At 43.8% G+C, this 17,443-nt stretch overlaps 1 protein-coding gene and 1 pseudogene across 3 annotated transcripts in view; one reads left to right on the top strand and one right to left on the bottom strand.

Moving 5' to 3' along the window:
- Window positions 1-17,443, bottom strand: part of TLN2 (talin 2) — a 392,818-nt gene that overhangs the window by 202,485 nt on the left and 172,890 nt on the right. The window lies entirely within an intron of this gene.
- On the top strand, window positions 4,922-6,097 carry LOC308562087 (obg-like ATPase 1 pseudogene; annotated as a pseudogene). Its single transcript has one exon. The product of its transcript is annotated as an obg-like ATPase 1 pseudogene (transcript).

Genomic DNA, 17,443 nt, shown 5'->3' with positions numbered 1-17,443 from the left:
AGGTGAGATCCAGATAATTGTCAATGAACTGGGAGAATTATTTTTAAATATAAAAAGGGTCTATACTCATTACTTCTCAAATGTCTTTTAAAGTCACACTTTATTTTAATGAACCCCAAACTGGAAATTATAGACTCCACAGCATGGAGTGACTCCTGATGGAAAGATGGTGTGGAACTCCATTTCACCCACCATGAGAGAAGTCTGTTAAAGACATGTATGCACTGTAAGTCAAAATTTAAACGTGTGTATTTCAGGTTAAAACTTTTTATGATCCTCAGCTTTAACTGACTTTTGTTGACAAAATAATTACAAGACTAATTAAACTAACTTTGACAAAATTACAAGACTAATTAAACTAACTTTGACAAACTAATTTTAAGTCTGGTCACGTGGCTTCCGTTGTGTTTGTTTTGTAATGGAGAAGGAAATGTCCCTTTATGCAGCGTGATGGTAGGGTGGTTGGGTACAGAGAAGAAAAGGGAAGGTGAGAAAACAACAAAAAAAGGCTATTGAGATTTCTAAGCAGCAAAATTAAGTCTGTGCAAAGAATTTTAGAATATTTAGGTGCTGTAATGACAAATAATAAGGTCAGTTCAATTATGCAAATGCCTCTAGCTGTCACAAAAGACTGATCAAAAGACAGAAAAGTCATTAATTCAAATTTTCTTGGGCATAGTGTTCCAAAAAATTCTAATATAGCCCTGCAAATTTCAAAAGAAAACAAAAACAGCCAACAGACAATTTAGCAAATGATCATTTAATCTGGCTGATGACTGTCATGCTATATAGCAACAGAGCCAATGTATTTATTTTATATAGTAGGTCTGGGTTTTTAAAAACACTTTTATTAAGGCATAAATGACAGAATTACACACAATATATAAATAAATTTTTATGTAAGTATATACCTGTGAAACAACCATGACAACCAATTTAAAAAACATATCCATTACTCCCAAAAGGTTTCCTGTACCCCTTGGTAAATCCTTTCTCCCAACTAGTGCTTTCCACTGTCCTCAGACAGCCAATGGTCTGTGTCCTGTCACTATACTTTAATTCACATTTTCTAAAATTTTTACATGGAAGAAATCATGTAGCAGGTACTTCTTTTACTGGCTTTGTCCACTTACCATAATGATTCTGCGAGTCACCCACGTTCTGCATATGCCAACAGCTCATTTCTTTTTATTGCTGAGTCATACTCCCTTGAACGGATATAGCACAGCTTATTGATCCTTTCACGAGCACATGGGCATTTGAGCAGATTCCAATTTGGGGCTATTATAAATAAAGCTCACAGTAACAGGTGCAGGTGTCCACTGTCCTGCCCCTGACATTCATGTCCAAGTCTTTTAAGGACATAACTTACATTTCTTGGATAAATACTGAGGAGTAGAATGTCTAGGATATATGATAGGTGTTATGTATACTCAAAAAGTGGTGCTGGGCAAATTGTTTACCTGCAAAAATTAAGATAGATCATATCTCATACTAGATACCATAATAAAATTAATATGAATTATCAGTTAGATTTTAAAAATTAAAGCATGAGACATAAAAAACTGAAGAAATTGCCAAAGAGGTTGTACCATTTCACATTCTTGCCAATATGTATGAGTTCAATTTGTTCCCTGTCAGCTGTTTGTAGTCTTGTAGGACACAGGACCCATGGCTATGCCAACACACACTATACACCCCTCTGCCTACTTTAAAGGAACTGGAGCATAAGTTGACCATCCTCAATAATTATGAAGGTGGGTTTTTAATTTCTGCCCTTCCCCTGGAGCACAGATCATAACGAAAAGCAGCAAAGTACATTGATAAGAACAGCATCCATTAAGTGTTTTACCACGTGCTCGATTCCATGTATTCCTGTTGTAAATACCGTATGAAAACCCCATAAAGCTAAATACTAAGATAAACCTACTAAACCCATTTGATAGGTGAATAAACTGAGGGAAAGAGAGAACAAATTACCCCTGGTCACAAAGCTAATGAGTGGCAGAGCCAGGATTTGAACAAGGAAGTCTGAGCCCCAAGCTTCAGCTTTTAACTATTACCTGTATCCCCTGCTACCACCTACACATTCCTGAGTTCTGGTTACTTCTCTTAAAACGCTATGAATGATCCCTAATATTTCTTTCCAGTTCTACCTCAGAAAACTGATCTCATATCTTTAAGAAAGAGCCTGGGTCATAAGCCCTGGAATATCATTTTGCGCTAACGTGTCAGAGCAAATGCTGAATCCTTACAATACAGGAGTCCCCCTTGTCTGCAGTTTTGCTTTCCATGGTTTCAGTTACCTGCAGTCAACTGAGATCTGAAAAACTTAAAAGGAAAATTCCAGAAAAAAGTAATGCGTAAGTTTTAAATTTCACACTGTTCTGAGTAGTGTAATGAAATCTCACACCTCTGGCTCCGTCCCACCCTGGACATCCCTCTGTCCAGTGTGGCCACATTGTATACGCTACCCACCCGTTAGTCACTTGTAGCCGTCTCGGTTATCAGACGGTTAAGAGAGAGATAAAAACCACATGCCTGTATCTTTTAGTACAGTATAAGGTTATAATTCTCCTATTATATTATTATTGTTAATCTCTTATTGTGCCTAAGTTAAAAGTAAACTTTATCATAGGTGTGCATGTATGTACAGGAAAAACATAGTATATGTGGGGTTTGGCACTATCTGCAATTTCAGGCACCTACTGGGGGTCTTGGAAGGTATCCCTCATGGATAAGGGGGGACTGTATGCCAACATTTCTACATAATACAAAATCATCACAGCAATGACAGAATGGATATTGATGAACCCAGTGGATGTCACCTATTAAGAACAAAGGTCAGTTTTAAACAGTGAGAAGACATTTCAAAGAACATGGCTTATTTAACAAAGTGTTTTCCTGGTGGAAGGACAGGGAGGGGGCTCAAAGCAGGCAGACCCATTATCCACTGCATCTCAGGCTGCTGCGGTGTTTCAAAATCCAGTCCAGTTACTAAAAGACCTTCCCATAAAGACCAAGGGCTGGTAGATAACCGGGTCAGCAATCTGTTGTGTTTTAACGCCTTCTTGGCATTCATTACCATCATCCTCAAAGGTAAAACAAAGGGTAATTGTACAGCCACTTCTCTGTCTAAAGAGCCTAAGAATCCGACAGGGACGGAGGCGGTGCTTGCATTGAGGAGAAAGCACTTCCTAAGAGCAGCAGACTATGACATCGACCATGCTACACAGAATATTGACTCATAATCAAAAAAAGAAGAAAGGCTGGAAAAAATAATCAGCATCGCCCAGCACTCTGACAAGAGGAAAGGAAACCACTGTACTAGGAAGATGATGTCCTGGTAGAGGTCTTAGAGTGCAGGAGGATTGTTCAATGACAAACCAGCAGATATCTAATACCTACTGGGTGCACTGGGCTAGGCAGGAAAGGGCAGGCGGACAAGTGGGTGGGTGGGGGGTTAGATACAAACAAGAAAGTGGAAACAAGATCTCTACCCCAGTCTGGAGTTACCATCGAGTTGGGGAAAGGTTCTATATACCCTGGAACAGATCATGACACACTCAGTGCCAGACCCACAATCATTCCCCACTGATACCTTTTTAATACTAAGTACAGCCACTGTGCCAAGTCCCTTCCAAACACCGCCTCGTGAAACCCTCCCCAAATCACGTGAGGCAGGCATTGCTCATCTCCTTTTTACAGATTATTAAATTGATTGGGAAAAGTTCAGTGACTTGTGCCTGACCATGTAGCTAGTAAGTGGTAGAGTTGGGAATCCAAAGCTGCTGTTTAGCTACTAGGTTGTAAACACTTCTCCGGAGCCTTCAGAAATTCAATGATCCCTCTGGTTAGAGAGGGCCTGGAAGGCTTCCTGCAGGAAGAAGACCAGAGAAAAGGGAGGGAAAGGGGCAAGAGCATTAGGAGATAAGGAAAGGCCTTCAGACAAAGGCAGGACAACCACCCAGTGGAATGTGGTCAAATAAAGTCACAAATGTTCACCAGGCTCTGGTAACACAGTAATAAGTCAGACACAGTTCCTTGCTCTCCAGGAATTCACCAAGTACTCAGGGAGGCAGACACCTCCAAGTGTCTGGGGAGAGTGGTTCTCCAGGCACATCCTGAGGTTCTGGCACACTGGTGACCCCATCATTCGCACCTGAGCCTGGAGCAGAACAGGTGTTTCTCTTTACCAGATGGCATGGGGCTGCTGTAAATCAATGGTGTAAAGTCAGTTTTCAATTCCGGCACCTCGTCAGCTTTGAACTTTTATTTTTCTTCTCAAATTTGATTGTATTATCTCAAATTATAAGAAAAAGGAAGCTTTAAAATATTTTAATATCATCCAATGTTAAACTGGAGTACAGGCTATAAATGTGATCATAATAGGTCACGGCACCCCTCCCTCATCTTGCCCCCAGCCTTCCTTTACAGAAAAAAAATCAGCCTTAGAGTCACTATGTGGGAAAAGAGTAAGTTAGATGCCGGCAAAGGGGCGGGGACAGGGGACGAACACAGTGGCCCCACCCAGGGAAAAACTAGAAGGAACCCAATGGTGTTAAATTGGAATTTAAAGTATTGATATGAATTCATGGTTTTCCAGATAGATAGATGAATGGACAGACAGACATCCGCAGAGAGATAAATGTATGTGTTTAGTAGTAGTAGTGTGTGTGTATATATAGATACCCAGTCAATAGTCATTATTTGCAGATTCTATTTTTACAAATTCACCAGCTCACTCAAATGTGTTTGTAATCACAAAATTAAAACTCAAAGCATGGCCACCACCATTTTGTGGGCTACTAGGTGGAGGGGCCAGGCCTGCACTCTCTCCCCCTTCTTCCCCGACTGCCTTGCAGGTGGGACCTGTCTGCCTCTGCCTCTGGGACCCAGTGTCATCGCTCACCCAAGCACAATGCCCCCCCCAAAGGGAGGTGATGGAATTAAACCATCCCCAATCATTGGAAGATTTGGAACCACCCTGAAAATTGGTACTGCTGGATTGCCAAATATTGGGAAATCTACCTTCTTCAATGTACTAACCAATATTCAGGCTTCAACAGAAAACTCCCCGTCTGCACTATTGATCCTAATGAGAGCAGAGCACCTGTGCCAGATGAAAGGCTTGGTTTTCTTTGCCAGACCACAAACCAGCCAGCAAAATCCCTGCCTTCCCAAATGGGGTGGGTATTGCTGGCCGTGAAGGAGGAGCTCACAATGGACAAGGCTTGGGAAATGCCTTCTTGTCTCACATTCGCGCCTGTGATGGAATCTTTCATCCAACACATGCTTTTGAAGATGGTGATATCGCGCACGTTGAAGGAAGTGTAGATCCTATTTGAGATGTAGAAGTAATACATAAAGAACTTCAGCTTAAAGATGAGGAAATGATTGGGCCTAGTAGAGATAAGCTAGAAAAAATGGCTCTGAGAGGAGATAAAAACTAAAACCTGAATATGACATAATGTGTGAAGTCAAATCCTGGGTTACAGACCAAAAGAAACCTGTTCCCTCCTTTCCTGACTGGAAAAGATGAAGAGATTGAGGTGCTGAAGAAACACGTATTTCTGACTTCAAAACCATTGCTCAACTTGGTTCATCTTTCTGAAAAAGACTATATTAGAAAGAAAAATGATGGTTGATAAAATTAAAGAGTGGTGGACAGGTGTGGCCCACGTGCTTGGTCATTCCTTTTAGAGGAGCCTTGGAACTCAAATTGCAAGAATTGAGAGCTGAGGAGACACAGAAATATCTAGAAGCAAACATGACAAAGTGCTTTGCCAAAGACCACTGAGGCTGGGCTTGCGGCATCACAACTACAATACTGTTTCACTGCGGGCCCAGGTGAAGCGCGTGCAGGGACCATCAGGAAAAAGACAAGCCTCCTCGAGCTGCAGGAAAGAGTCACACAGATTTTGAAAAAAGGATTCATTATGGCTGAAGTAATGAAATACAAAGATTTTAAACAGGAAGGTTCTGAAAACGCGGTCAAGGCCGCTGAAAAGCACAGACAACAGGGCAGAAATTACACTGTTGGAGATGGAGATGTTATCTTCAAATTTAAAATACAGCTCAGCAAATGAAGAAATAAAATTTAGCTATCACTCAGGTAAACATACAATTTCCAAAAGGCATATGATTTTTTAAACTTAAAATTTCTGAAGGGACACACAAAGCTGGTGGGGTGGGCAATCTTCTACAAACAGAATTATTTTTATTTGTTTTAAAATTAAAATACTGTGCACCTCCAATGAAATGCCAGCTCTCTAATGTGAACAGCTTCGCCTTTCGCGTGATTAAGACCATACTCCGGGCTGCAGCAGCTTTCCAGGAGCCACATTACTCTCACGAGTCTTCGCTGGTCTCCACCAGGGGTGCCAAGCCCGACCCTGGACAGGGAGGGCGAGGTGGCTTGCTCCTCTCTGAATCCACAGGTAATGCATGTTTTGTACTACACCAGATGTCTACACTCAATAAAACGTCTATAAAAACAAACAAACTCACAGCCCTTTCCTGGTCGTTTCTCCTGGTTATCTGTGGACACGGGCAAAGCGGTAAAAACTCTGAGTCACCTGACATGCACATTCCCAGCTGAGGTCCGAGACAACCACCTTCTGCCTTTTTGTTTCAGCTCTCGGACCGTAAACAAAGTGTCCTCGTTGCAGTTTATTCAGTGTCATCATGCCTTTCGCATTTTCGTGTTTTGGTTGGTGATTTAGCTGTTTAAAATGGCCTCAAGGACAGTGCTAACGGGTTCCTAAGTGCAAGAAGGCTGCGATGTGCCGAATGGGAAAAAATAAGTGTGGTAGATGAGCTTCATTCAGGCTGCAGGTACAGCTCTGTTGGCCACTGAGTTTCATGTTAGTGCATGAACCACATATATACAATACGGTGTCTTTAAACAGAAATGCACATAAAATGAAAGTATTCGAAACAGAAGACGCGTAACAGAGCGGCATCCCTCTCCACGGACTCTTCACCCAGCGCTACAGCCAAGCGCCCCCCTGCGCCCTGCTCCGGGCTCCCGCACACAGCCACAGCTCCCCCAAGAGTCCTCTACACCGACAGGCCTCTAATTGCTCCCCACGGTCCCCATCTGGCCTCTGCTCAGCATGGACAAGGTCCCTCACGTCTTCCCGGCTGATAAAGCGGGCATTCCCTTTCCAGCCCTGGCCTGTCTGCACAGCAACAGGCAATACCGGCCACTCTCGGGGACTCCCTCAATCTGTCTGATCTCCCCTTCTTAGTTTCCTCTGCAGGCTCTCTTCCTCACGTAAACCTCACGGCTCCTGAGTTTTCTCCTGGTCGCTCCCTCTCCCCCACCACACCCCTGCCTGGTGGCGCTCGTCTGCTCTCAGGACTTGCATTCACCAGATCTGCACGCAGAGGCCAGGCCTGTCCCCTGTGCTCCTGATCCAAGTCTACACTGTATCTCCCCCCAAGCGTATCAATTCATCTTTCAAAAATGAACTCATCCCTCCGCCCCTGCCACCTTCCTCCCAAGCCTGCTTCCCTTCCTTAGTTCCTCGTCTCAGTGGCACCAACATCCGCCCAACTGTCAACCAGAAATGGCAGGAGCATCCATGGCACGAGTCTCTCTTGCATACCCACGTCTAAGCATCGATCACTCAAGTCTGACAACTCTGACTCCTAAGTATCTCTCAAATCTGTCCGCTTCTCCTACTTGAGGACACCACCATCTTCTGCCCAAATTACTGCAACGGCTTCCCCACTGGGCACCCCTCCCCCATCTGTTCTCCTGCCCTTGAACACCCACCACACCTCAGCCAGAGGTCTTTCTAAAGTTCACATCTGACTAGATCCCACTCAGCTTAAATCCTTTAGTAGATTCCCACTGTTCTTGGGGGGGGGGGGGGGCTAAACCCTTTAGGAGGTATCATAAAATCTACTTATCCACTCTAACTCTATCTTAAACCCTCTGCACCATCAATATCACAACATTTTCCATTTCTCTCTTGCTGACAACAATGCTCCCGATATCCAGCAGAATACCTGGCACTCTGTAGATGTTCATCGAATGGCTGCCAAATGATCAATTGAGTCTCTTAGACATAGGGAGGGGAGGACAACTTCATATTGCATGTAAACTCAAACCTTCAAACACGCGAAAGGGTTAAACATGTGACTCAAATCCTTGGCAAAGGGTTAAAAATGTCAGAGTTTGCACAAAAGTATTAGCAGCCCAAGGTCAAGGTCCTTGAGGTTAGACATTCAAGAGAAAGCAGGGGAATATACTTGCTGGAAGTCAGGCAGGGAGCCACAGCATGGCTTGGTTCCACTATACTTAATGTGTGAGGCCCACTGCCCACGGTGTGTTGACAGTAAACTCAAAAAGAGCGGGATCATGGGGCTGCCCAGGGACACATGCGAAAGAATGGGGACCAGGGGGAGTCAGGTCTGCTCCACATAGGGGTCCAAAAAACCCTAAAGCGTAAAAAACAAATTACAGGTAAAAATTAAACAAGGAACATCTATAGAAACTTACTTGGTACCTGATGTTCTGGAAGGATCTTTTCGAACCTTTTGTTTATTATTCATTACATTTCCCCCAAAACTCCACTAAATGACGGTGATTCTGGAGGTTTGCTAGAGAATATGGGCCGAAGTGCTCCTCCTGACTGCTGTCGCCCATGTTACTTTAGGTATCACTGGGAAGTCAAGGGAGAGCCGGAGTCAAGAAAAAGCATGCCAGACCATGGAATTAAGGCCATTTTGGCTTAAAGCCATCACTGAAATGGAATTAGTAATCTGGTTAGGAAGGAGGGGTGGGCCGCCATCAGCCTTTCAAGTCTCAAAAGGAGGTCTTGATGTCTGCATGACAAATAAAAAGCTACTATGACTTCTGTGACCCCATGACGGGCTCCACTGCCCATTAAGCATTAAGAGAGAGCTTTTCCCTGGAGGCAAGAGAAAGTCTAAGAGGAATCCAAGCGTGTTTGCCTGAAGGGCAAGAGAAAGCCCACAGCACAAAAAAGGAGCATCCTCCAAGGGACCCAGGACCACAGCTGAGAAAAGTACTGCCGTGAAGAGATACGAGTAGCCTCACCACAAGGAACACTCATCGGACACAGGACCCTCCAGTCACGGATGGTGATGCCACCCAGCCAGCCAGAGCTCGCCATGGAGCTGGCTGAGCAGTACCTTACAACCAACACTATGAGGAGGGTGCTTTCAACTCTCTTCAACATAGAAGACATAAGTATAGAAAGAAAAATCTTGCCAAAATTTATAAATCCAGTAAGTGGTGGAAAAAAGTAATGTGGATGAACCTGAGCTCAGGTCTGCTCATTTCAAAATCAGTGACCTTCTGTTTGAAGTACCACTCTAGTTACTCATTTGTGAATGGCTGCCCAGCCCAGATGGAAAAGGGTTGGTACCTCCTTAAACTCTCATAAGAGAATCTGACAGTGAAAAAGTTAGCGGGCAATAAATGGTGAGCACACGCTTTATCACTGACCTTACACTTGGATTAGCACAATAAATGCTTAAGTAATCGATGGTCAGGACAATATTTGGACTTACCACCCTTGGTGGGGAAAATGAAATATGTTCTCTAGGCCTGGATTCCACCATCACTGAACTTTTTACTATTAAACCACAGGTGTTCCTGTTTAGTGTTACAATTCTAACCTAAAAAAAGATCTTTTTGAAATGTCAAATGTTGCCATTGACTAGGTTCTCTAAGTCATCAGTAACACTATCAACTAATTCTAGTTAACGGGTAACACTAGGATGACATCAGTTATTATTACCACTATGCAAATCTATCCAAATATATCACATGTATCCAGGAAGGCGAATTCTGATACTCGGTCCCTCAAATGTGGAGTAGTGGTAGCATGCATATGTGAAATGGCATTTACTAAAATCGGAAACTGAGGCAAACACAGTGGGTTAGCTCACCTGTAGCACGGAGAGGCTGAAGAGCTAAGCCTCCTATAGTGTCCAGACGTATGTGCCACTATGGTGCCCAATGTGACTTAGACCCTCCCAATGAGATGGGCTCACAGGCCACTTTGATTTATAACTGAGCCATGGGAGAAAGAGGTGGAGTGCCCGGGCATGTGAGAGAAGCCATTTTTCCTCGCAGGAGGCAAAGTGTGGGGACTAGCACCTCAAGTCCTGGGTTCCTAATTCAACAGCTTCCCACAGCAGCAGCCACAGCAGCTTTCCCAATTCTGTAAGAGAAAGTGGTTGTGGGGGTGGGAATGTCCTGGAGGTTCAGCCTGGAGCTTATTCTTCCAAATCTTCTAAGGATTCTGGAAGCATTCACCCCCCTGGATTAAATCTACTTTAGCTCCAACTCCCTAGAGTAGATTTTGTGTCTAATGCAGGAAATGTGAGCAATAACAAGAAGCTCATCACTTTTCCTAGTTTATTAAATTCATAAAATATTAGGCACAAAATACTTAAGCCACAAAGGACAAAGAAATAAACTCAATTTATTTTAATTATATTTTGGTATAATATCATTTGGGCTAGGGTAATTCATATAAACTATAGTACACACAATTTTATAAACCTAAACCTACACTGTAATTTACCTCATTCATAAACATGAGGGAACTTGACCTACTTTCTAATGCATTCAGATCCTTCTCGTCTGCATGAATCCACAGTGACATTTTAAAAGTTGCTCTAATAATTTCCATTATAGGAAAATGCATTTTTCATTGATATCATCTTTGATTTTTCTCCCACAAACAAAATACTGTTTTCTAAACAGTTAGCCTGCAAATGTCGTAGGAGACAAGATGTACAAGGCAGCTGACACCAAAGGTCCACTGTTCAAACAGGGTCAATGTTGGGTTTCTTAACGGGGGAAGAGGGGGTGGAGGGAGGCAGCCCAGAATGAGACAGTTCTGTCCAAGTCCATACCATGTGAGATGGTGGGTCTGGCTCTCTCCTTGTACATAACCTGTGGGAAATTATACAGCACAGCTTTTAAAAATAAATATGAAGCCCATAGCAAATAATATCATGCTTTCCTCATAATGCTTTCATGCTTTCCAACAAGTGTCCGATCTCAGGTCATAAAGAAAAAAAGAAATACTCTTCCATTCAGCCACTTCCAACGACCTCCACATTGCGGCCATCAACAGCCTCCTGAGCCCGGCTCGTTCCCTCTGACAAAGCCCTCTTTAACCCACTGTTGATGACCCTGTGAGCAAGTCTCTCCTGGGATGAAGAAGGTTTTATGTCTCCCAAAAGCCCAGAGCAGAGTTTGGCAAACTATGGCCCACAAGCTAAGAATGGCTTTTACATTTTTAAATGGTTGAAGAAAAAAATAATCAGGGGAAAAAAAAGAATTACATTTCATGATAAATGAAAATTATGAAATTCAAAATTCAGTGTCCGTAAATCTAGTTTTACTGGAACACAGCCACACCCGCTTATTTATAAATGGTCCACGGCTGCCTTTTGTGCTCCAACAGCAGAGTTGAGTAGTTGCAACACAGACAGTAGCCTAAAAATATTTATGATCTGGTCTTTTACGGGAAAAGATTGCTAACTCCTGGCCTGGAGTGTGAAAGCCACAGCCCTTGGCCTGGCAATGCAGGTCACGGAAACCTGGACCTACCTAAACCCTGTTTCCTTCCACTTGAAGACATAATGTCTACGCCCCTGAAACGCGCGTCTCCCTTTCTCCCAAACATAGTCCCTCTCCGTTTCCTGCTCCAAAGCTCTGTTCGATCTCAGCAGCGTCCAGACGCCCTTCTCGCTCTTCATGAAAGTAGTCACATCATACATACACGTAACTTCTATGAGGTTAAAGAAGAAAAATGATTTTGTGCCACAGCACGATTTCTAATAGCAAAAGATGAAAAACGCCCAAACAGCCACCAACACACATTTGCTTATATACTATTAAAAGGGTGCAAGGATAAACCATATTTTTTCCAATACAGGGAGAGAAACAGAATGGAGAGGGGAGGGGGTAAAAGCAAACAGCTCTGAGTATGCCTTATGTTATAGATGAGGCTTTGAAACCTTGACAATATTGTGTAAAATTAGTTAAACTGACAATGGGAATCTCTAAAATCAGAAAATACAGTGAAATCCACGAACCTAACTATGTATCCAGTTGGTGGCACAATCACAGAGAACAATTTCAAATGTCTTTAAAACCCAGTCCGTTGTGCGTGTAAGCAGAGATGAGGCAGATACAAAAACAGGGTGTTACTGAGCTGGGATTCTGGGTGGAGCAATGCGTACGAGCTGATGGCGCTGGTAAAAGGCCTGTGCTCCTGCACTATACGCCCGAATCTCACCTGGAAGTGTTAGCATGAACTACTAGTCGGCTTCATCTCTGCTCTGTACACACAAACACACACATACACATATGTACAGGCATATTCCCTAGTTTGATCCCCTAAGATCTAGAAACAATGATAAATCCAGTAGTAATAAACACTCCTAATTTCTATATTATGCCTTCTAAATACTCAAAGAAACCAGGGCTCCTGACAATCACTAATAAAGGATATAGGCCATAATCGTCAATAATCAGTATGCATTTTTTAAATGAAAATGCACAGTCTGCTTATGATGTCTGTGTCCTTGAGGGGGGGGAAACAACCAACCAACCCAGATCTGAATCTGACTACTGGAGCTGTAACTAATAAATCATAGAAAACACAAAGAATAGAGGAACATGTTAAATGGTACCATCAAAGCAGCAATCGTGAAAATCCAGACTGGAAAACTCTATAGTTTTTTAACCTCAGCACTACTGACATTTTGGGCCAGATAATCCTTTGTTGTCAGAGGCTGTCCTGTGTTTTGTAGGGTGTGTTTAGCAGCATCTTTGGCCTCTACCCACTAGATTCCAGGATCAATCCCAAGTGGTGACAACAAAAAGTCTCCAGACATGCCGAGTGTCCCCAGGTGGGGGAGGGGGTTGTCCCTATTGGAGAATCTCTGCTCCAAAAGAACAAACAACACAGTTTCTTCAACAAACAAATCGCAAGGGCAGGGGTGGAGGTGGCCGGGGGAGGTAGAAGGGGAACCTATAGATTAAAAGGGGATTAGAGCATATCAATCAATTGCAATGTGTAAACTTTATTTGGATCCTGACTCAAAGAAACAAAAAATTACTATAAGGCAATTGAGGAAATTTGAACATTAATTTGATATTTAATGATATTAAGGAAGCATTGGTAATTTTTGTTTTTGATGTGATAAGGTATCACAGATAAGTTTTTAAGTCCTATCTCTTAGAGACATATACTGAAATATTAACGGGGGGGGGGGGGGAGCAAAGATATGCTTCAAAATGATTGGTAGGAAAAGAATGGTATGTATCGATGAAATAAGACTGGCTAAGGATTAATCATCACTGAACCTGGGTGAGGGGCGCATAGTTCACCATACAATTCTCTTCACCTTGGGACATGTCTGAAAGTTTTCCTAACAACGAGGGCTGAATGGGTCAGTCTGGCAGGCAGCTGTCTCCCAGCCTCTCAACGAGCTTGTAGGTCCCGGAATGGCACGGCAGGGATGTAAGAATTCATAGGTCCCTGGGCTTGCTCAGTTTCTCAGTGCCTCTTGGGGTCCCATCTGGATGCTGAGAGTACTTCTACTGTTTACAACGCGGCCCCTAAACACGGGAGCCAACTGCTTAGCAGCAGGCAACTCCAAAGCTGTGAGCAAGTCCAGTGCTGAACTGACCAGGAGATAGCATAACCCTGTCTCGCGTGACATCTTAAGGGGCAGTCACGAGCAATTTTGTTTATAAGAAATTTTTGCCTTAAAGCGCTGAATTTAGAAGTTCACTCCTGAGGAATGTGTGAAATTTTGCTCACCCTGGAAGGAGCCAAGTCCCCTCTAGCCCTAAACAGCCCACCTCAGACCCTCAGAACTTCCACTGACTCGCCGGGAAATAAACGCTACTTTCTTTCCAAGACCTACTCGCGCCCTAGAGACATCCCCTCTTTCTCTGAACTTACGCTCTTCTGCTTCTTCGTCACAGACACGTCTCCACTGCAGTCTTTCTGGAAATGTGTAGACAAAGCAGAACAAGGCCTGTGTGGTTAGATCCTCCAGGGCCAACTTTTAGTTCTGTGCTTCCTGGTTCGGGGTATTGAATTCGCTTCCTCTGAATCCGAGCTTCTGGGAAGAGTGGCCGGGGGAGGGCTAGCGCCTCGCTCCCACACAGCTCGTCCCCGTGCCGGCATCGACCTTCCCACAGGGACGGCAGAATAAACCAAGCGTCCTGCATGACCCAGACACCTGGAGGCCAAAGCTCTCCTGCAGGGGAGGCTGTGCATGCTTCACTGCTTAGAGGGACACAAGTGAAAGAACACGCAGTGTAACCGGGGAACACTTAGGGTCCGGTAACAAGAAAGACTGGGGTTGGGTTCTAGCCAAGTCTTCCTGAAGCAACCCTTCCAGGTGTAGAATAAAATACTGACAAAGATTTAAATTGTCCTAATGGGTTTGTCCCTTGAAATCACGTGTGCCCAAGTGTCACTGGACTTGTATAACTGTGAAGATCAGTGATCTTTGTATAATGGAACCAAAAACGGCTCGCGGGAACGACTACTCTGCTTAGAACTCCTTCCTATCCTTACAAGCAACCCACAAATATAAAAATAAAAAATGCCACGTGAGAATCAATCATTGCAACATTATAGTAGGGTAACCTTGGACTGCTTATCACTATCAAATTTAAATGTGGAGCATCACCCTTAGCACCATGGCAACAAGGTAAATACTGACCCCTATCCAGTAAGTCGTGACCTCACTAAGGCCAGACATCTCTATCAGTGAGTGAGGCCCATCTCTGAAGATTCCCCTTTCATTCAATACTTATTTCAGGAGCTAGACATAAACAAGTCCGACGTCCCAACCACAGCCGCCACTCAGTGATAACACGGAGAGACCACCTCTCCCACCGCTAAAGCTTCAGCTGGGGTCTGCACAGTGAGGAGGCAGCAGCCCAGAGGGGAAAACGCCAACTCTGTGAGGGACCCACCTGCCGTGGGCACCTGCCGTCCATCTGTCACTATCATAAAAGTAATTTACTAAATACAGGTACCCCAGAAGATGGACGCAGACCACTGCATTCATGAGAGAATATGGAGTGTTAAAAGTAAAACTTGGTCGTTTTTCCAACCTTTCTTCTAAAATAACTACCAAAACACACCGTGTATTTAGATAATCAGATGTACCTGACTCTCACCCATACTTCAGGCTCTAAGAAAACATCTAGATCAAGCACCACCATTGACCAAGCACCTTTCCAACCTACCAGCAGGGCTGAGTACGAAGCCCTGTTTCTCACTTCAAATTCACAAAGGGAACACTGAGCAGGTGAGGACACTCCCGCTGCCAGTCACAGAATTCTGTGCAATGAGCTCCTGGTCACGCAGCAGCCACGAGGAGGAGGCAGGGGACTGAGCAGGGCTGATTTTCCTAGAGCAGCAGTAATTTTCTGGGGAAAGACGGAGGTCTACTGAGGAAAGGAAGATGTTCCGAAGACAGAAATCTTTTCTATTCTATGAAACCACAGCCGACACCACACCCCCAGCCCGCCCCAGGATCTAAGCACTGCTTCCCAGCGGAGGCCTCGGAGGCCTCTCACCCGGATCTCAACATCTTGGTGAACAAAGTGTCAATGTCAACATCTGTTCCACGGGGCTGGTGTGAGGATTGCAACAGACACCAGGCCTCAGTACCTAGGTGCTAACACATCAGGCCCTCAATGAGGGATGGCTAATTTCAAAGACCAGGCCACTGCCCCTTCAGACACACCAGGGCCCGAAGTTACTTTTCCAACAGTAGTGACAGCTTTTCCTGGCCATCAGCACTTGCTTAGAGGCAGGAGGCACACAAAGATCCCAACGTTCTGGGTGAAGGTAGAAGATGGGGGGCAGTGGGAGTGAGACCTACAAATATAAAGTGGGTTCCTAGGTAAGACGAGAAGACAGAGTCTAGGAAATCTTGAGGCTTCGTTCAAGGCAGCTGGTGGCCTGTGAAGGGGAGAATCATACAAACATGCTCTGTGGAGGGGCCAGGGTGTGAGGACATCAGGCCCAGAGAGGAGGGAATATAATCCCACCACACCATCTGGCTGCCATGGGAACAGCAGCCGCCTATCTGCAACAGACTACATGCTGCTTCTTGATTTTAACTTTCAGAATCAAGTTACGGGTAAATCAGAGAAGCCCTTACCAGATTCAAGAACAGAATATAAATATTGCCAACTATGAACATATAAAATTAAAGGCACAGCTGCCCAAAATGGCGAGGGTGGACTGGAGGGGGACATGCTAGACAAGAAATAGCGTCCCTAGGAGACAAGAGGAGGCTGCATGGGTCATCTGAGGGGCCCACAGAAGGACTAAAAGCGTGAATCGGCGGAGAGAGGAAGGGAGACAGGGAGGGTCACAGTGAGCTGATCAGTGATCACAGATACCAAGAAACTGCCTTTAAAGCGATAAAGTGAGAAATGGCGCTGCAAGTATAACATTTATACATGTGGAAATTCCACAAAAGCAGCAAAAGGTGATCTACAGAAAAAACAAACACACAAACAAACAAATACGTACCTTTTTTTAGGTGAAGGAGGTAGGGGAAGGCATGCGCTTTTCTTTTCTGTAATGTTTTCTATTTTTAGCCACTTGCATACGTGACTTTGACTAAATTTTTTTTTAAAAAAATAAAAGATCCTCGATAAAACCACTATTTAGATCACTAGGATTTTACTCAAGTTTTACCAGGCCTTACAATGGTGTGTTGAGACCACTGCAGCTGGGCTTACAGTGTGTTTACTTTATTTTAATCTTAGTAAAGTCATGTTTAAACTCTTCAAGTGCACTAGTCATTTTTATGATTCTGGAAAGCTGTCCAATTCTGATTTGTTGTAAACAGAATAAAATAGCTTGATGATCATTCTAGATCTTCAGAATATGGGACTTCACAACAACAACAACAAAGGTGATTTTTTTAAAGGTTCACATTTCATAGAACAGTTAAATGCAGGCACAAGTATCCCAGAACATTGGAGTCTATGAAATACAATCAATTCTTAGACAGAAAAGGCGCAAATCTTCACTTCTTCAGGAGAGCTTTATAACACTGAAAAAAATTAACTGATAAGCATAATTAGCCAAAAAGCTTAAGGAAACAGCGCAGTCTATTATGCCCATGGTTAAGTTTAATTATGAAAAACAATCTGGAAAGTGTTGTTGTGCTGAAACATTTACTAAGCACAGTCAGCAGAGTAAGGACCCCAGCACATGCCTGGGAACCCTGATCAAGGAGATGAGGCTAATGAGCACGATGCTAATTAGGGCTCTAGCCACTCAGGAGCCAGCAGTGGGGAAGCAAGTGGCAGCGCCTACAGTCAACAAGCAGAGCCATCCAAAGAATTCAGCTAATGGAGCATGGCAGGAAGACAACAGTGCGGCAC

The sequence above is a fragment of the Miniopterus schreibersii genome, assembly GCF_964146895.1.
Source record: "Miniopterus schreibersii genome assembly, chromosome: 1".
In the NCBI taxonomy this organism is placed as follows: Eukaryota; Metazoa; Chordata; class Mammalia; order Chiroptera; family Miniopteridae; genus Miniopterus; species Miniopterus schreibersii.
The sequence above is the reverse complement of the archived record's forward strand: the minus strand, read 5'-3'. Positions and strand labels throughout refer to the sequence as shown.